The sequence below is a fragment of the Tupaia chinensis genome, unplaced genomic scaffold, assembly GCF_000334495.1.
Source record: "Tupaia chinensis unplaced genomic scaffold, TupChi_1.0 Scaffold000026_1, whole genome shotgun sequence".
Lineage (NCBI taxonomy): Eukaryota > Metazoa > Chordata > Mammalia > Scandentia > Tupaiidae > Tupaia > Tupaia belangeri.
In genome coordinates this window covers 419,711-441,437 of record NW_006159456.1, presented here as the reverse complement: position 1 = coordinate 441,437, position 21,727 = coordinate 419,711, and positions in this window count along the sequence as shown.

Here is a 21,727-nt window from a genome sequence, read left to right as displayed (position 1 = left end):
CACTGCTTAAAAAACTGGAGGACTTATATGGATAATATATTTATAACTTCCATTATGTTTACATTCTTAGAGTATGAGTGTTCCTGGTTCCCACTATCTCCAGGATTGAAACTTAAGTTACAATCTCCAGAAAACAAAAAGGGACCCAATTTCACTTACTAAGTGCTTTCTATGTGCTAGGCACTGTAATAAATGATTGGCATGAGTTGTAATATTTAGTTCTCACCTACTTACAAGGTAGATATTATTTCTTGAGGTCATATCATTTGTAAGTTGTGGAGTCACTTCATATGAAAGGATTTATTTTCACTGGAATTTTGAGGTCTATGGGTGAATTTAAATGATATAAAACAGATTACATTATGGCACTGAAGATCTCTTCTGCAAATAAACCTAATGTAAATATATGTAGATCTCCTCAAGCCACACATGTAAGTCTAGTGCTACCACAATAACCAAAATTATCATCTAATGGTGATTTACCCAAGCTGTATATAGACACAGAATCCCTGGTATCTAGGAGGAATTGCAGTCGTTATACACTTAGTCAATCAATGACTCCTTAATACTTTAAATGAATTCCTTCCATGAGAGTAAGTATTGATTTACAACCATATGATAGTTCCTAGTCTTAGACCCTCATAGTCTTATTGAAGATTTAAAACATACATTTACAAATGTGATATATCAAAAGCATAAATCATGAGCTGCATCTGGTAATAGCAAAATGACAATAAAGACCAACTGTCATGAAGAGATGGTTTTGCTGAACACAGAATTCTAGGTTGAAGGTGATTTTGCACCAGCAGTTTTGGAGACTGTTATATCACAATATTGCTGATTCTATTGTTGCTACCTAGGCATCTCCAGTAATTCTATTGCTTTCCCTTTGTACATAAGGTGATATTCCTCTCTAGTGGATTTTCATCTTTTGTGCTCTGCAATTTTACCACAATATGCATCTTTGTGGCTTTCTTTTTAGTTATCCCGTTTGTTAGTAAGTTATATTATTTTAACTTCAAATTCATGCTTTTATCAGGACATAAAAATTAGGCCATTGTTTTTTGTCTTTTCTCTCCTTCTCGAACTCGGATTAGATTTATGTTAGATTTTCTCTCTATATTTGTCATCGCTCTTAATTTATTTATGCTACCATTTCTACATCTCCTTGATTTAAATGCTATTTTTTCCATATATATTCTATACTTCACCTACTTTTCTCTTCTGTTGGCCTACCTTTCTATTTAGCCCATTCATGAAGTTTTCAACTTTGCCAATTTTTTTTTTTTTTATATTTAAGAGTTGTATTTTGTTCTTTTCCAGATTAGTCTGATAATTTTTGGGTAATCTTTTGTTTCATGCTTATTGCTGTGATTTCTACTTCTAGTTCTTTGAGCAATTTGCACAACATTATTTTAGCTTCTGCATCTGAAATCTTCAATATCTGAATTACATCAGGTCTAAATATACTCTTTTTCTGTCTCTGGTCACTTTTACTTACAGTGGCTATTTTTCTGTGTGTTTGTTGGTTTTGAATTATGAGCTCAAATTTATTTGGTTTTATTATATGGTAATCAAAAGCACTTTGATGGAAAACCTTTTTTAGAGCATTTTTTCCCCAGAACTATTTGCTTGTGTTGGGAATTAGTGGATGTTACTGGCCTGAGACAGACTCTAACCTCTTTTTAGAGTTTTAAATAGAGTTCCAAATGTTCTCTGTTTCACCTCTCCCACCATGCTGCTGACCCAATGTTTAGTATTCATCATTGGCATTTGCTCTTAGAGTAAGCCCGCCTTGCGTTGGTTTACTATTCACGGTCCACATTTGATTTGTTTAAGTTTTATTTGTTGGGTGTTGGGAAAAAATTATCCACGAGTCATTCATGTTTCTACACATTTTCTGAAAAAGACATTGACAGTTTTTGTTGTGAACTATCTTTCCACAGATGTTTGCACAGTAAACAGTCCTAGAAGATATAAGTGGTGTCTCCCTCCAAGGGAGACAGAAGATTTATCCAGAATAATAAACCTACTTTCTCCATCTAGAGCAAAGGTTGAACAAGTTTGATAGCAGCTATTTCTTTTAATAAGATTTTTTTCTATAGGACACATACACTCCCCAGAGAGATACAGAGAGATAGAAAGCAAGAAATCATATCCCTTCCCCCAGGGGGTATGGCCTGCTACAATCCCTTCTCCTCTGTTCTCCTCTCAGGATTTGGGGTATGCATGCACATGTGCCAAGTGTGAGATTTTAAGCTACTAGGTCCTGGACTTAAAAACCACAGTCTACTATGTGGGAGTCCAGTGACCCAACAATTACGCCATTTGCTGGTCCCGATAGCAGCCATTTTTAAAGACTGGGTTTCCCTAATTAGGGAACTCCTCCACTGTGACATAAATCCACTAGGTGCATAGCATTTAGCTGGGCTGCTCTATTACCCATGAAACTGGGAAACAAGGACTTGGAACATGGTCTTATTGCCACTGTGCTGTGAGTAATCGCATATGTTGTTTCTGACCCAGGTGTCTCATGTTTCCAGGCAGCTTCCTGACTGAGAGTGCAGTAGACAGCTTGAAACTGGATAAAAGCTGTGATTCTTCACAGCTCTTCACAGTGGGAAGACACTTGAAGTTTCCTCTTATTTTTTGTAAGTCTAGAAATTCATTAAAAGGTAAAACTAGTTATTTTTAAGCTGAGGGACCATTTAAAATACGTATTCTAATATCCTGTCAGAAGTAAATACAGAATAACACTTTTCTCAGATTTGTGTCTTCCTTGTGCCAGTAAAATTGTGTCAAGTGAATGGACACATAAATGAATGAAAAACACTAGAAGTATATAAAATGATAGCAAAACTATAACATTTAAATTTTAATGAAACAGCTAATTAGTTATAAACCAGCACTCACTTGAGTATTTGTACTGTGGTAGGGTAGCATCATATTCACATTTCACGTATAAGATTCAACTAACATATTTTCAAGAAAATCAACCTTCATAATGCCTGTGATTTTGCCAGCTATTTCAGGTTCAAGTCCATACCCCAGAGCAAGCCTGAGTTGGGAGACATTTCAATCTATAGTTCCCTCAGCTGTTCTTATTCCCAAAGGCTACGCTTCTTTCATGAGTGACACTTTTGTAGCTCAAAGACAAAGTTTTCATAAAACAACAGGCCTTCACTTCATATTTAAAGACTGAGGGCAATGCTGGCCCATAAACCATTATCTTTAAATATTTAGAAGTCACAAATCAAGTTAACAGTTACATCAAAAAATGTTATCCTCTGAACTTTGAAAATTTTATTTTCATATTGACCAAAGTTAAAAAATGTGGGTAAAGTTATTTTTATGTGACTGAGAGTTGGCCAAACATCAAAGAAAACTGAATTTAATTATTATTATGCATGTACGGGGTGTCCTGTTTATAGGCTGGTGATGTCTGGATGAGTAATGAAGTAAGGGCAGACACAATTCATGAGTTATCGTGTGCTTATCCAATAAAAGCTTAATATTCTTTCCTTTGTTTCAGCAAAATCATTAATTATATTGTTATAAACAAGATTCTTAAAAAAATTTGCTTTAATGTAGTATTGTCCTAGCACAAAGTAAAATAGAAATACATAAAGTATATGAAAATATAAAGGTAAATAAAAAAGGAAAGTTGTTTTAATTTACATGGTTTGTTATTCTGCTAAAATATTAAGATTTAGCCATCATAATTAAAAGGTAAAATACTAATTATAGTTCATGTTTATTTAAAATCTAAACCAAAAATTTAAAAATTTAATTGAATCTTTTGGTGTTCTGATAAAAAAAACTTCTCACAATTCTAGCGTGCAGTACACATGTAGCTGCCTATGTTTGCATTACATGTAATGCATGTTATATGTAGACCTAACATCTTGCCAATTTGAGAGTACAATAAATGTTTAGAAATATGAATGTCTGTTACTGTACCCACTATTGCAAATACCACATTAAGTTTGAAATATCACCAGAACCATGAACTGGAAAACCAAGAAAAGCAAAACCGTATATGCAGAGGCACTCCTGGAAAGCAATTCTTCATTAGGCAAGATTACCTTGTATCCAACAGTATCTGAGAGGAACAATCTGATTAGTTTATTCACCTGAACATTCCCTAAGTGTGTTGGCCATTTCAATGCCCATCAGTCCCTAAGACACACACACTGAAGCAATGGTCCTCTGCCTTGGGGACAGCAACATTCTCAAATCTTACAGCATTTGGACTTTTGTTTCAATGATATGAGGGGACTTCAAGAAGCTGGAAGGAAAATGGAATTGAAGTGCTATTTTGGTGCCAAAAAATGTTTTGAAATCCGTTTTTTCATGGTAACACATTGTTCGTAAACTTTTTGAAGACCCCTCCCTCATATACAGTGGAAACTGTGGAGATGCAAGTCCTTGAGCCCAGAGGGTAAACGTCACAAGTACAGGTGTTTAGAGGTATGGACACTGGGGACCTGGAAACCATGTACTACTGCAAGGCTGCTGGCTCAACCCAGTCTCTGCATCAAGCACTCCCACAGCTGGCTCTGGGCCTCAGGGAGGAATCCTTTCTTCCTCCTAACCTTTTTGAGTCTGGTCTGTGTCTGTTTCTTGGCCAGCTCCAAGGGATGAGCCACAAAATGGAGATTGTGTAATTTCAATGAGTCTGCATAAAAGTTAAATGCTCAGATATTTGTATTTAAAACTGGAATTGTATGATACAAAGAACGATACGATTCATGCTAATAATTTTAAGTTTTCTTAGAATAGCATTAAAGAGCAAATACAAAACACCATTATAAGAGACAGAGATGACAGAAGAAGGAAAAACACTTCATATATAACTTTCACAGCACGTTTTTTTGCTTATTGTAAAAGGATATTTTTATTCTGTACTGGGCTCCATAAATCATGCAGCCAGCCCTGGTGATGGACCCTTCTGGGCCTGCACTAAGCCCTGGAGTCCAAGTAACAGAGGCTGTCATTTATTTTTAATACATTTATTTACTTTTTAAATAAAAACTGTGATATTCATGAAGAATTTCTAAAACCTCGGGCCCAGGCTAGGGGCTCCTCTCACCCAGGTCCAAGGGCAGAGCCTAACAGATGCCTAAACACAAACCAGCTCTTAGTCGTGGGACCCAGCCCGAAGTAGCAACACATTTCAGTGCTGGAGAAAAATCTGATTACAGACCATGCGCGAAGGAAGAAGGGTACATAACTTAAGACAACATGGAATTTTCACAGTTTCATTTTCCCTTTGACTTGACTCAGACGGGCCCTACTGTAGAAAGCTTTCTTGATTGCATGTGACATTGGTGGGATTTCTGAAACCAGTATGTATGCCACCAACATGTTATAAAAATGATTTTTTTCTGTTTCTATTAGACATCAGTAAGGTTGGCACTTTTCTAAGGATTCTTAGAAAAGTGTATCCCCCATAGTACAAAGAATAGCTACCTAACTATGACACAGTTATATACCTCATTGAATTAATTTAAAGTTTATTTTAGTGACTGGAATATTAACATATTTTAATTCTGAAGTTTTTAATCTCAGAAAACCTTTCCTTACCTCTTAAACAACCCAAGTATTTCTAAATAACCAGAATTGCCTAGGTCACAAACACTTGAGAATTTTTGTCTTTATTTCAACTATATGCTGTCCCTCCTCATTTCCCAAAAAAGACTCTGAAAAAGAAATCACAAATAAAAAAACAGACCATATAAGAAGGCAATTGAGTTGTCAGGTTACAAGGCTCCATGGGCAACTATTGAGCCTGGGAAATTAAATCCAACTCACCTCACTCTGAAACTGTCTCACACCTTTTAACTGGGCATTGCTGCCGTAAATAACAGTTCAATAATAGAACATACTGTTGATTGCATGTTTTAAAAGATCCCATTGTTCTTTCCTCGACTTCTTCATCAATTTAGGAAAAATAAATGAAAAGAAGTCATCTACCACTTCCTTTCATTGCCTAAAATCATGTGCTCTCACTTCTCTAAGTATGTTTTAGCCACCTCAGACTGGGGATTAATTTTGAGCTGGCATTTTAGGATTCCAGGGAAACATGTAAAATGACCTGGTCCTATCCTTCTGGTCTTAGGCTCAAATTCCAGGCAGCATGGACAAAGAGGCTCCTTCCTAGGATGGTTAGTTGACAGCATCTTCTTTGAGAATACACTCAGCCTTGCATCGATAAGAGTTGTGCCATAGTTTCAACCATCATTTCCATGCCCTACCCAACAGAAGAGTGCTTCACTAGCTCAAAAGCAGGCTCCTGACCAGTCTGCCTTCACATTTTGTCATGCATCAGCCATTGTTGTCGAAGAAACTTCACTTCCCCTCTGTATTCCCATCAGAGAAATAATGGAAGGCGTTTGACTGCCCAGCCATTTGCACTCCAACTTTTCATAAGCTCTTAAGGGAAATAGGAGCAAATGATGGATGACATATTAAAGGAGACGGATGATGAGTAAATGAGAATGTCAGCTAGGCTTTCATACTCTACAGGGCATGGTAAATGGACTGTTTTGTTTGCATTTTTTAAAAAAGCGTATCCATCTGTTGAGATTCAAAAATTGATGCATGAACCTCCAGGCACCATGCTGATGTTTTTGAGGTCAGGTTGATGAAATTGAATGGACCTTCAGATTTAGTGTTAAGAGCCATGAGGGCCAGACTTACACTCTTTAAATCTGTCACGTTTAGCAACTATCAGCAGAAAAATGAACTTTCAGTTGTCTCTTTGAGACAATTAACTTGTTTTCACTGTCCCAGAATACCTTCCTCCCTCCAGTCAGCCAAATTCTACCTACTCTAGTCATTTTCCCCAAGTCTCCCCAGAACACTGCAGCCCAGAGCAATCTTCCCTTTTCCTACTCTTCCATCAATATGTTCTCAAATACTTAGCAGAAATTTATCTTGATAATTAGGTTCAATTCATATTTAGTTGCTTGAGATAAAAGGACTTCAAAAGTTAGAAGAAAAATGGAATTAAAGGGCAAGTTTATTTTGGCATAAACAAAATTTAAATATGTCCCTAGTTTTTCATAATATGCATTTTCTTTCTGAAGAACTTGTGCACTCTCATGTATTTAACTTTTTACATTTTCATGACTTATCTCCTCAACCAAGTTTTTGTTTCTTAAGTGAATTAGCAAACTCTACCATGGTATGGCCATGACTTATTATATCATGATAATATGTTTTATCACTGTTTACTTATAACCTTCCTCAGTAGAATGCAATCTCTTTGAGGGCAATGACTTTCTTCACCTCTGTATCTTTAAAAGCATTAATAATGGAGCCTAGCAAATAATAGACACTCAGCCCTTGCCTGGAATGAATAAATAATAACTAACTTGCATTTTTCCCCTTTACTGTAAATGCAACATTTTTATAATTTGTTTAACAAAGCTAGCATTTATCAGAATTTACATAGGAATTAAAAGTCTAGTGTTCATATAGTCATATACATATGGATTCAAATCCATTTTCTTGTTTACTATAATTTTCTGGCTGTCTGATATTGTCCGTCAAACCACTATTTTTCTCTATGGCTCAGAATCATGTCTTTTAAAATGAGGACGACACCACCTACTTATAAAGTTGATGAATTAAATAAGATATGGTCAATAAAGTGATTGACATGTAATAACTGCTCAATAGTTCATTGTACAAACCTCTACTGACCACTTACAATGCTGAGAGCATAATCGTGGGGAAAAAAAAAAACACTAGTGCTCAATTCATGCTGCTATTAAATTTAGCCATTTTCTCCCAACAAGTTTCTTCCTGAACATTCCTACTGTGTTTTTCAGATGGATCATTCAAATCTGAGTCCATAATATCATGCTACATTTCATGGCACCAATTAGATGAACTAGGAAGGTAGAGATAAGAAACAGAAGATAAGATACCCCAATATGTCCAAGCAGATCAGATGTTAGAACCAAGTAATAAACATGGATAATGAAAATATTAGGGGAACATGTCAGGAAAAGCAAAGGGCCAAATACAGGAAGAAAAGTAAAGATCATGGTGTAAAAGAATATAAACACTAGTCATTCCAGGATGCCAATATGGGCCTCTATCCATAGTTAACCCCTAATGAAAGAGAAGTCCTCTTATCAAGTGTAATTGGAATTTCTCAATCCAAAAGTTCAATTAAAGTGAAAAATCTTTTAAAAATGTACATTTAAGTTAAACTTTTATTTTAGAGGTAGCCTGTGGCCTGGTGGCTTCATGAGTTGGATCCCATTTGGCTGACTATGCAGCTGAATTCCAGACCTGATGACTTGAAAACCTTACCAAGTGTATGTGCATGTGTGTCCCAAATCTCAAAAGGAGGGAGAGATGAGGAGAAGGGATGCAGTGTGACCATTCTCCATGGGAGGAGGAGGGTGTTTTCTTATAACTGTCTGTCTCCTGCAGTCAAATGCATTCTCTAGCAAATTTTTAAAAAATTATTTTAACTAAAACATAAATGTACTGGTTTTTAAAATTTTATTTTATACATTCAATCAATCACTGTAAAGCTTGTAAAATTAATTTTCTTAGCCTGAATACACTGCACGCTAGTCTAGTTAAAGATACCATACATCTTATCGTCAACAGACAATCTGCCATTTCTGAATCCCTTAAATGTCTTTCCTCTCTATTATTCTCCTTGATTCCCTTCCTCTCACCTTCTCCCACCTTCCACTCTCCTCTCATACTGTCTTCAGTATTCACAACTGTTTTCCATGCTCTTATATCCTCTAATCTTTAAGTTTCAACATGGAGTGTAGACATTCAGTATATATTATAAAGTGGAGACATACAAAGCTTCTTTCTTAGTCTGGCTTACTTCACTCAGCAGTAAATCTTCTATAATTGTCCACTTTCTACCAAATGCCAGGATCCTGGTTTTTTTATGGCTGAGTGGTATTCTGTGGTGTATATGTGCCACACTTTTTCAATCCATTCATCAGTTTGTGGACAGTTGGGTTGGTTCCATGCCTTAGCAATAGTGGATAATTCCATAATAAACATAGATGTACAAGCATTTTCCCTACTGAGCATTTTTGTATTCTTTGGGTAGATACCCAGGAGTAGAATTTCTGGATCATATGAAGCTTCTATCTGTAGATCTTTGAGGAACCTCCATATTGTTCTCCACAGTAGCTGTACTAATTTACAATGTAGCAATGATGTAAGAGAGTTTCCTTTTCACCACAGCCCCATTAGCAATTAAATATAAATTTTTTTACCTTAGCTATTTTGACTCTGCTTAGGTAGTATCTCATTGTGGTTTTGATTTGCATCTCATATGATAAGGGATGTTGAACATTTTTTCACCCTGCGCAAGAATAGTGGAGTAGGTTGTGTCTCACACCCTGACACCAAAATATTGGGGAAAAAAAAATAGACATGTAGACCAATGGAGCAGAATAGAGGCCCCAGAAATAAACTCCAAAATATACAGCCAACTGATTTTTGACAAAGGGTACCAGTCAATCCAGTGGAAAAAAGAAAACTTCTTTACCAAATGGTGCTGGAAAAACTGGGTGTCCACCTATAGAAAGATGAAATTGGATCCCTGTTCTTCACCATTAACAAAAATCAACTTAGAATGGATCATAGATGTAAACCTGAGACCTCAAACTGTAAAACTACTGGTGGAAAAGACTGGGGAAACTCTTGGAGATTTTGAATTAGGCAAATGCTTTTTTTATTTTTTTAACAGGTTTTTGCTATAGGGCGTGTGAACTTGCCAGAGAGACAGAGCGATAGAAAGCAGGAAATCACTCCCCAGGAGGATGGCAACACCACAATCCCTTCCTACAGTCTCCTCTTGGGATTTTAGGCATGCACCCACACTTGCCTGGCATGAATTTTAAGCCACCAGGTCTGGAACTCTAACCATGGTAGACTATGCAGGGGTCCAGTGATGTAACCATTATGCCATCTGCTGGTTCCAAGGCAATGATTTCTTAAATAAGACCCCCAAAGCACAGCAAAAAATAGACAAGTGGGATAACATCAGATTAAGAAATTTCTGCACAGCAAAAGAAACAATAATTAGTATAAATCAACAACCTTCAGAATGGGAGAACATATTCGTAAACTATGCCTCTGATAAGGGACTGATAAACAGAATATACAGGAAACTCACACGGTTTACCAGAAAAAAAAGTGAGCAACCCAATTAAAAGTTGGACAAATGAGCTAAACTAACAAATCTCCAAGGAAGACATATGAACAGTCAAAAAGCATACGAAGAAATGGACTGATTTTTGAAGTAGATTTAAGGCCTTCTATTTAAGTGTTGATATATTGCCTATGCCCTGCTTATTCTTTCTTGTATAAACTACATACTATATTCATAATGTCTGAGCTATAACTTTAGGTTTCACTTTTTTAAGTGAACCAATAATTTAATGCATTTGCAAAATAATATGATCATCATTTTTCAAAGATTAAAACAAATTTCTTTCACAGTCTTTGTTTCACTCACATCAACTGGATAGACATGTCTTAGCCTGCAGTCTTTATCAAGTCTTTCTGAAACATCCAATTCATATTTCACAGAAACAATTTTCTACCTCTTTGTACTTTATTTTATCACCTTATATAAACGTTAAACTACAGAATCACGATAACAAAAGTCAGTTATATAAAATCATGTTTGGAAATAAACAAGACTAATCCTGGCAATGTTTTGTTTGTTTGTTTGGTTTTGCCATAAAGCATATACATTTGCTAGAGAAACACAGTAAGAGGGAAAGTGAGAAATCACCCCCAACCCAGGGTGGTGGGCCATACAATAATCCCTTTTTCTCCAGTCTTCTGTCAGGATTTTATGGGGGCACGCATGTACACATTCCTGGCACATTCTTCAAATCACTGGGTTCAGGACTCAAGCCATGGAGTTGGCCATGTGGGACCCAGTACCTTAATGACTACACCACTTGTTGGCCCAACCATAGTAACTTTGAATGGGAATTTTGGGGGCAGAAGTGTGAGGTGGGTTATACCCTAAAGAATAGCCAGCTAGAGGTGAACATTTGGCCTACCATTGGCATTAATCATTGTGCTTTAGAAGAAAAAGATTGTCAATCTATCTAACAAGTTGGTTAAATAGAAGCATCTGGGGATACAAGATTAATTTATTTTGGATAAGTTATTCTCTAAGAAAACTTGTAGGTATGCAAACTATTTGAGTTAAGAATTTACAAGTTCCAAAAACTTGAGAAAAGAGTCATTGTCTATGGCCTTGGTAACAAATAGACAACATAACCTGCTTTAACATATTCAATCCATTGATAATTAACCTCAGTGAATACATTTGTGCAGACTAACCAATCAGAATGAGCACATCCTTTCTGAAAGTCAGACAATCAGGGACAGATTTACTCTGGTATCAACTCTTGGCCATACTTCAATTACTTCATCTACTTCTCACACCTAGGTTATTTTAAAACAAACTGAAGTATCATATTATTTCAGATGAAAATATTTCATCATGCTTCCCAGAAAGATAATGAATCTTTTCAAACTTACTCATATTACTTTGATCACTTCTTAAAAAAATTCTTTGTGTCATCAAATATCCAGTCACTTTTTAATGACAATGTCAACATGTCATCAAAAATATGATATATTTTAAGATTATTTTGAAAAAGCTCATCTTTTACTTTTAAATAGTTTATACCCCACCTCTATTAAGCAGTTAAATTATGGTACTTTAATGTCACTTAGGTCTTCTCTGTAAGGTTATATCACCACTTAGCACATAGTTAGGTTCATATGTTTCATTTTCCTTTCACTTTTCAGAGAATATTACTCTTTTTAACTTAATTTTATTTATGTGAAATATGCATGTAATTTTAAAGTCAGATATACAAAGCTTGGAACTAGGTTCACTGAGAGGAGGTGGGCTTCTCTCAACATCCTATATTCTTCATTTTATCACCTACTTCCCCTCTAAATGATCATTTTTAAAATTTTTGTTTTTGTTTTTCTTTTTAAATTAAAAATATACCCACATACTTTTGTTTCCCCCCAGGATGGATAGTTTACATACATTTTTCTATTCTGCACTTTTTACATGATGAAGTTTCCTAGCATGCCCCCATAGTAATATATTGAGATATTATATATCCAACTTACAGCCTCACATTTCACTGTAGGGTGTTCCACAATTTCTAAAGATATATCTATTTTTATTGTGATAAATAGTATTTTGGTCTTATGGTTAAATTATTTCAAAATCAAATCTATTTTCTCCTTTTTAAAATATTCATGGGACCAGCAGATAGGGTAATGTTTACATCACTAGACTTCCACATGGCCGACTGTGGTTTAAGTCCCCAACCCAGAAGTTTGAAACTCACGTAGGGTACATTTGTATGCATGTCCAAGATCCTGAGAGAAAGGAGTGTGGCGTGGCCATCCCACCTGGGGGCGGGGAAGATTTCTCACTTTCTGTCTCTCTCTGGTGAGCGTATGCTCCCTATATAAAAATTTTCAATCTAAAAAAAAAAAAAATTCTATAGGTCACTTGACAGACAGAAAAAGAGAGGAAAAAAAGCAAGAAATTGTCCCCCAGAGTGGGTGGTCAAGCCACAGTCCCCTCTCCTCTATTCTCCTCTTGGGGTTTGGGTATGCGCACATGTGCCTGGCACATTTTTTCAAGCTACAGGGTCCAGAACTCAGCCACAGAGTTGGTCATTTAGGATCCAGTTGCCTTTGTCACCACGCTACAGCTGGCCCCAAATTGATTTTCAAAAAATAAATCATAGAAATTCTACACTTACTTGGAGATTCTTAATAAGGCATGACTTTCTTGGAACCACTCACAACTTTCATATCTATATTATATATATATATATGAATTCATGTATATGTAGATTCATGTAACCATAACCATAAATGAAGATACAGAGTGAGGGGGCCAGTAGGTGGCATAATGGTTAAGGTGCTGGGCTTCCACATGTTTGATTGTGGTTCGAGTTGCAGACCTGACAGCTTGAAACTCACACTGGCACTTGTGCATGGATACCCAAGATCCTGAGAGGAGAATGGAGGGAAAAGATTCATGTATATGTAGATTCATGTAACCATAACCATAAATGAAGATACAGAGTGAGGGGGCCAGTAGGTGGCATAATGGTTAAGGTGCTGGGCTTCCACATGTTTGATTGTGGTTCGAGTTGCAGACCTGACAGCTTGAAACTCACACTGGCACTTGTGCATGGATACCCAAGATCCTGAGAGGAGAATGGAGGGAAAAGAAATTATGCCATCCCCCCTGGGGGATAATTTTCTGTCTTCTGTCTCTAAAACAAACAAACAAAAAAAGATGCAGAACTGTTCTATTCCCAAAGGTCTGATGGCTCCCTCGTGTCACTCTTTACAGCCATCTCCTAACCCCTTTCAATCACCAATCTCTTGTCTATCTCTATCCTTATTATTTTACTATTTTAACTGTGTTTTGTAAATGGGGTCTTACAATGTAGCATTTTTAAATTAATTTTTTAAATTCAGCATAATTCTTTCAAGATGGATCCAAGTTTTTTCCTCTTTTGTCAACAGTTTCTATTGCTACATAGTATTCCCTGTATAGATATGTCATAGATTGTTTAACCATTTACTTGTTGAAGGGCATTTGAGTTGTATCCAGCTTGGGGCTATTACCAATAAAGCTTCCATGAACATTTATACACAGGTTTTTGTGTGAACATAGGTTTTTATTGCTCTGAGATTAAAAACCGAAGACTACAATTACTAAGTTGTGTATAAGTTCATGTTTTGCAGAGAGGATATGCCGTTTTTATTCTCAGCAGCAACGTGTAAGCTAGCTAGTTTTACGGCATCCTCGCCAACATTTGGTGTTGTCACTATGTTTTATTTTAACCATTGATAATCAGGTTGTAGTATTTTGTGGGTTTAATTTGTATTTCCTAATAGCTAATAATATCGAACATCTTTTCTTGTGCTTATTTATCATCCGGATGCTCTCTTTTGTGGAATATATCTCCTATTTTTGCCCATTTTTCTAATTGGATTGTTAATTACTGTTAAGTTTTCAGAGTTTTTTATACATTCTATACATAGTTCTTTGTCAGATATATGATTTACAAAGCTTTTCTCTTATTCTGTAGCTTTGCCCATTTATCCTCTAAACATGATCTTTCATGGAGCATGATTTTGAATTTAGACAAGGTAAAATTTACCCATTTTTTTCTTGTTATGGATCATATTTTTACTGTGAAGTCTAAAAATTTTCCACCTAATTTATGTTCCAAAGTTTTTCTCCTATCTCTTTTTCTAAAAGATAACTAGTTTTTCATTTTATATTAAAGTTTGCAAGACTCATTTTGGTTGATTTTTATGTAAGGTATGAATTTAAGTCAAGGTTCATAACAACTTTTTTTTTTTTTGGAGAGGTTTTTGCTACAGGACACATGTACTCACCAGAAAGACAGAGAGAGACAGAGAGACAGGAAGAAAGAAACCACACACACACACCCCCCCAGGGGGAATGACCACACTGCAATACTGCAATCCCTTCTCCATTCTCTTCTTGGAATCTTGGGCATGCACGCCTATGCATCCGGTGTGAGTTTAAGCCACCAGGTTCAGGACTCGAACCATGGTAGACTACATGAGAGTCCAGCGATATAGCCATTACACCAATTGCTGGTCCTACACCTTTTTTTTTTTTTTTAAGAGAGAGATTTTTGCGATAGGGAGCATGCACTCGCTGGAGAGAGAGAGAGAAAGAAAGCAAGAAATCACCCCTAGGTGGGATGGGGAGGCAGGGATGGCCATGCCACAACATCTCCTCCATCCTCCTCTAGGAATCTTTGGCATACACGCACATGTGCACAACACAAAGTTTTTTAAGCCACTGGGTCTGGGACTTGAACAGTGGTCAATTACGTGGGAGTCCAACGACATAATAGTTACACCATCTGCTGGTCCCTGTAATAACTCTTTAAAAAAATTCTTATAAAGGACACTAATAACAACTCAGATATGTATGCCTTGGAGTTGGAAAGCAGAAATTGAAGTTAAATTCTCAAGAGCTTCAGTACATTTTTAAGGTCCAGAAATGAAGATTTTATATCATGACTGCATATGAATTACCCAAATCTTCCAGTTACTTTACTATCTGTTAGTCATAGCTGGAAAAAAAATAGAAACACAAGAAGAAATACTTAAAGGGATCACTAGTTAAGTATTTAATCTGGTAACGATCTCATCTAACCATATCATTGGAAATGCTAATGGTTTAAAAAGCATACCTCTTAGAAGACTGTGTTTTCTAGCTCCCTATTCTTTTTTTTTTTTTTTTTTTTTGAGAGGTTTTTTCGCTATAGGGCGCGTGCACTCGCCAGACAGAGAGAGACATAGAGACGGAAAGCGAGAAATCACCCCCCAGGGGGGATGGTCATGCCACAATCCCTTCTCCATTCTCCTCTTGGGATCTTGGGCACGCACACACATATGCCCGGCGTGAGTTTTAAGCCACCGGGTCTGGGATGCGAACCACAGTCGACTACGTGGGAGTCCAGTGACATAGCCATTACGCTAACTGCTGGTTCCCATAGCTGCCTATTCTTGACTCCAACACAAGCCGCTCTTCTTCCAAATTGTAACTACAGTATGTTGTCTAAAGTCTGGATATTAATACTAAAGACTGAATTATAACCCTGTTAACACACAAGGGATATCATAACAGGCAAAGGTCAATGCCATGGACCTTCAGTGAAATCTCTAGCTTCTTTAGTAGAACAAAAGTTTGTATTATATGACCTGTCCCCTGGATAAAACACCAGTGATCCCTCATGAAGCAGATCCCTGCTAGAGGAGGGCTGAGGTAGCTCAGGGAAAGTGTGCAAACATAAGTTTTAGTTTTATAGCAATTTTAGACAGTTGAGAAGCATTTAGAAGAGTAATCTGGCTTAGTCTGAAGGGTCTTGTAAAAATGAGGTGCATGCAAGTTAATCACATGCAGTTGTAGCTGCTGATGATGTTTAATCCATGAAAGAATGAAAAACAAAGCAAAGAAACCCAAATCAGAGATAATAAAATATTTTCCTGGAATAAAATTGCACCAGAAAATGAAAAGAAACTTTATTTCTCATTAGGTGAGAGGATGGTATTCAGCAATATTTTTTCTGGCTTGTGGTTGGCAATTTCAAGGAGGATTGCCCTTTCTTGAAGAAAAGAACATCAGAAATATTTTTGGAACATGACACTTCATGTTTAAAATAATAACAACAACAACAACAATAATAAAAAGGCTATTCTATTTCAAACGTCTGTTTAACCCTTAGCTATGTTTTGAAATGCATGAGCCCAAGTCTTAGGAATGCAGGTTACAGTTTAGATTGCTCAACCTCATTAACAAAAGACATTTCTCAAGCAATTAAATCCAGCCTGAAGAAAACATCTATGAAACACTAGCAGATTGGGCTTTGAGTCAAATGAAGGATAAGTGAGAAAACAAAATCTTAAAACCCTTTGAGGTTTTTGAAAGATTACTTCTTATTTCTATTGTTAATAGGACCATTCTTCAAATGTTATATTATAGACTAGATGGGAGAGGGGTTTTGCATGATGACCTGGTATATTAATGAGTGCTTATCCACTTTTTGAGACCATATTACCTAGAACATTTCAGCTAATAAACAAGAACCATTTCTTCAAGGTGTTTCTAATTTCTTACTCCCCAAGGACAGTGTTTAAGATAATTATCCAAGAAGATGTGGCTAATTACATTGTCCAAAATGGCTACAACATATATCTTCTTTTCCACATTTTCTTCCTACAATGGTATTTTGATGTAGAGAGACGTGGTCCTATGTCCCTTCCCCTGAGACTGGATGCAATGCCCCTGCATGGTGGTAATGATACTGTGTGACTTCCAGACTGAGGACATAAAAGGCTGGTAAAGGAAGCTTTTGGTTTGCTAGATATTCACATTTGTAGCTTCTAGCAGCCATATCTGTAGTCTGACTGTCCTGAGGCTACCATGCTGTGAAGAAACCCACACTAAACTGTGTGGGACAACCACGTGGGGAACCTCTGAGAATCCATGAAAAGAAGGACCGAGTCAACCTCCAGCTTCTACAACATCCCTCATCCCTGCTCTTCCAGATGCAGCTCCGTCTGCTTGCAACCACCTGAGAGACCCTGAAGCACAGCCACCCAAGCAGTTCTGCATGATCACCATGGATATATATATATACGTATTGTTTAAGCCACTAAGTTTTGGGGTGATTTTTTCAAGTTTATTTAATCACTACACAAGAGGGAGACACACACAGAAATAGAGAGAGAAAAAGAGAGAGAGATACCACTGCTTACAGTATCCTGATATGCAGTCTATCCCTACTTTCCACCAACCCTGATCAGGGGCATGTGTGTGTGCCTGTTCTACTGAGGGAGTCTCCAAACACCAATCAGTAACATTACATATGGGTCTGCCTTGCGGAACATCATGTTTTACTGTTGCATGCTGTGTGGTCTTGGGGTGATTATATGTCAGTAAATAATCAGAGCACCTACTGCCCTGTTAATTTAATCAAATAACTGGTTAATTGAGAAGAATCGATATATAGACAGGAAAGTATTATGAACAATGTAGATTCAATCGGAGATGGCAGGTCACTTCTCTAACCTTTAATTATAACTTTCTACTGTTTTACTTTTCTAGTAATGCTGCAATTTCAAAAAAAAAAATTTGTTGATGTAAAGAATCACATTTCATGCTTTCTATATTTTATATCTCACTGTATTATAGAATAACATTTCACAAAATTGCATGATTAATCTGTTTGATATACCACTTTGATCGCCAATTGCTATTTTAAGTAGCTTAATAAATGATCACCAATCAATCAACTTGATCTAGTCATTTTGAAAAGATTTCAAAAAGAAAAGACAGATTTATATGGAAAATTGCATGTATTTTTAAAATCAAGATGTCATTGAAAAGTTATAATTTAAGTAAAATTGTCATTTTGGAGAAAATAAAATGATACTTACTTTTTTTGAATAAATATGTAAGTAGTGATAATCAAAGGAACAAATGCAAGTTACATTCACAGTCATAGTCTAATAGATAAGTGATTAAATAATCCAGTCTTCTATCAAGACTAAAAATACATTTTCTCTTTGCAAAGGCTCTTATTATTAAAATAATTCTTATTTTCAAATAAAGAATATTATAATTGTATAATAATTTATTTTGGTTATAGATAATATAAGGATTGAGATTTGATTCAAACTAGCTCCAAAAAAAGGTGAAGTTGGCTATTTTCACTTAAGTCAATACATAAAATTTGTTCATTATTTTCCACATGGCTTTCTTGATCAATCAAGCTAATCAAAGCAAGCATTCTCGGTTTTGCTATACAAGACATATTCTTTTTTTTTTTGAGAGAGAGATTTTCGCTATAGGGTGTGTGCGCTCGCCAGACAGACAGAGAGAGACAGAGAGACAGAAAGTGAGAAATCACCCCCCGGGGGGATGGCCACACCACAATCCCTTCTCCTCCATTCTCCTCTCGGGATCTTCGGCATGCACGCACACGCGTCCGGCATGAGTTTAAGCCACCAGATCCAGGACTCGAACCGCGGTTCACTACATGGGAGTCCAGCGACATAGCCATTATGCTAACTGCTGGTCCCTACAAGACATATTCTTCAACTAAAATATGTTTAGAAAAGTAATCTTTCTAAGGTAAAAGAGTTTATACCTCTTGAATTTTTAACTTTCAACAGGTTGATTTCATATAGTTTGGTCCAATTTAAGACAATCTTAAAAGCAAGCTTTAGAAAGTCCTCAGTTGACATATTCAGGACATTGATTTAGTGTACAGAAGAGCAGCAGCAACTTCTGAATAGGCCTACCCTCATGATAGGAGCCTCTTACCCAGCACCCCTGTCTGTGAAATTGGAGTCAGCCAGGAAGTGGAAAAATGACCTCAACTCCCAGGGGCAAAGCAAAAGTCAATGACTAGGAGAATGGAAGGTCTGCAGGGCAAAGGCTTAGTCATACTCCATGACAATCTGAGAGCTAGAAACAAAGTCATGTTAGAAAATAAAAAGAAGGACTGGCCCATGGCCTAGTGGTTAAGGGAGTCAAATTTCACATGACTGACCATGAAATTTGAGCCTCAGCCCCAGTGACTTGAAAAACATGCTGGCACCATGCTCTAGGATGGAGAAATGAAGAAGACTGCAGCATGACCACACCCCAGTGGGGAGTGCTTTCTCACCCTCTGTCTGTCTCTGTCTCTCTCTGGTACATGAACATGCCTTCTGGTAATTAAAAAAAAAAAAAAAAAACAGAAGAAGAAGAAGAAAAAAGGAAGTGAGCAGTATCAGAAAATTATAATTGCTCCACCAGTTCAGTCTTTTCTTTGACCAGAATCCATGTGCTATTTAACAATAGTGCTTTTCAAGGCTACTTATAATTATTTTAAAGAATTGTGGGAGTTTACATACACACGTATAAATAAACACACAGCTATAATCACTTAGATATAAAGTCAAAACAAGAAACAGATCATTAATACTTTCATCTCATGTTTGTAGTCTTTTATTAGAGTGTTGGCAATGATGTTGAAAAAAGTCATATGACCACCCAGGACTAGAACTATCATTGCAAATGATCTTTTTTTCTTTAAGCGAATCTGTCAAGTATCAGCTTGTAATCACCAATTCTATCTTCCATTTATGGAAGACCTCAGAATTGCATCAAAAGCCAAAACAGAGACAAGTCATTGATTTTTGTTAATTCTCAACAGATGGGCCTAAAAAGATGTGTAGATTGTCATACAAAATTTGAAGTGATAATTCATACTTTCCAAGCCCCTGCAAGTGGAGGAATCATTATATTACAAAGTATCTAAGTTTATAGCTTATCCTCAAAAAAGGAACTCACTGAGTTCTTAGTCCTGGTGAATTAAAGTGAACTAAGCTGACTGAGACCTAACTAAAATTCAGTCTTATTAAAGACAGCAACAAGAAATGGTAAAAACAAAACAAAACAAACAAACAAACAAAATAATGCACATCACAGCTGCTCCCCAGAAAATAACTACAGGTTGCAATGTCAACATAGTATGGTTATTCAAAAGCAGCAAATCAACATTCACAGTCTAGGAGAAAGGCAACAAGAGTTTGCACACCCCAAAATATCTCCCTCCAAAAATGTTAGGTTGTCATAAAAGTCATGACATATTTTTTCTATGTCTTTTAGGCAAAAATGCATCATGACTTTTCTGACAACTCAATATTTTAAATTCTACCATTAATGTATCAGTCAGGACTAAAACAAACAAGTGAATAAAACCTCCAATTGGGGCCAATAGATGGCATAGTGGTCAAGGTACTGGACTCCCACATGGTCAACCACAGTCTGAGTCCCGGACCTGGTAGCTTATTTTCTTGTTTTTCATTTCTTCTTTCTCTGTCTCTCTCTGGTCAAATTAAAATGATAATAATAAATGAAATTAAATAAATAAGAAATTCAAAAAAAAAACAAAACAAAAGCAATTGTTCCAACTGGCTATTTGCTCCAACCCTGACCCTAAAAAAAAATGAGATAGGGGACCAGCAGGCGGCGTGGTGGTTAAGGCTCTGGACACTCCCACATGGCCGACTGTGGTTCAAATACTGAACCCGGTGGCTTACTTTCTCACTTTCCCTCTCTCTATGTGTGTGTATCTCTCTCTAGTCAAGTTTAAAAAAAATGAATGAATAAATAAAATTAAATAAATAATGATTTTTTTAAAGAAATGAGATAGAAAGTGGTGGCTTACAGTTCATTGTAACTGGGAAGCCTGCTTACTCTGAATCACAGACCCATTCCTGACATTGAATGGGAAAAGTGTGGTTCCACATAAGGAAATGATTGTGTGAATAAGACATATATATACAATATACTCACACATATACCTACATACACACATAATTTGGGCAGTACAGTCAAATTTCATTTCACTTGTTTCTAAAAAAAAGCTTAAAAGAAGTAACAATGGCAGAACTGTCTCCATCTCTCCCCTCTTCCCTCTGTGTGCTGATCTTACCCCTACCCCCTGTAGCAACTTCATCTAAATCGCCAAAAGTGATTGTTTGAGTACTTCCTTCTCACATTTATACTGTTTTAGCAGTCTCAGCAGAAAGAACAGTTCTTTTCTTTCATTCATATAAAAAAAAAAAACAGAAGAAGAAGAAGAAAAAAGGAAGTGAGCAGTATCAGAAAATTATAATTGCTCCACCAGTTCAGTCTTTTCTTTGACCAGAATCCATGTGCTATTTAACAATAGTGCTTTTCAAGGCTACTTATAATTATTTTAAAGAATTGTGGGAGTTTACATACACACGTATAAATAAACACACAGCTATAATCACTTAGATATAAAGTCAAAACAAGAAACAGATCATTAATACTTTCATCTCATGTTTGTAGTCTTTTATTAGAGTGTTGGCAATGATGTTGAAAAAAGTCATATGACCACCCAGGACTAGAACTATCATTGCAAATGATCTTTTTTTCTTTAAGCGAATCTGTCAAGTATCAGCTTGTAATCACCAATTCTATCTTCCATTTATGGAAGACCTCAGAATTGCATCAAAAGCCAAAACAGAGACAAGTCATTGATTTTTGTTAATTCTCAACAGATGGGCCTAAAAAGATGTGTAG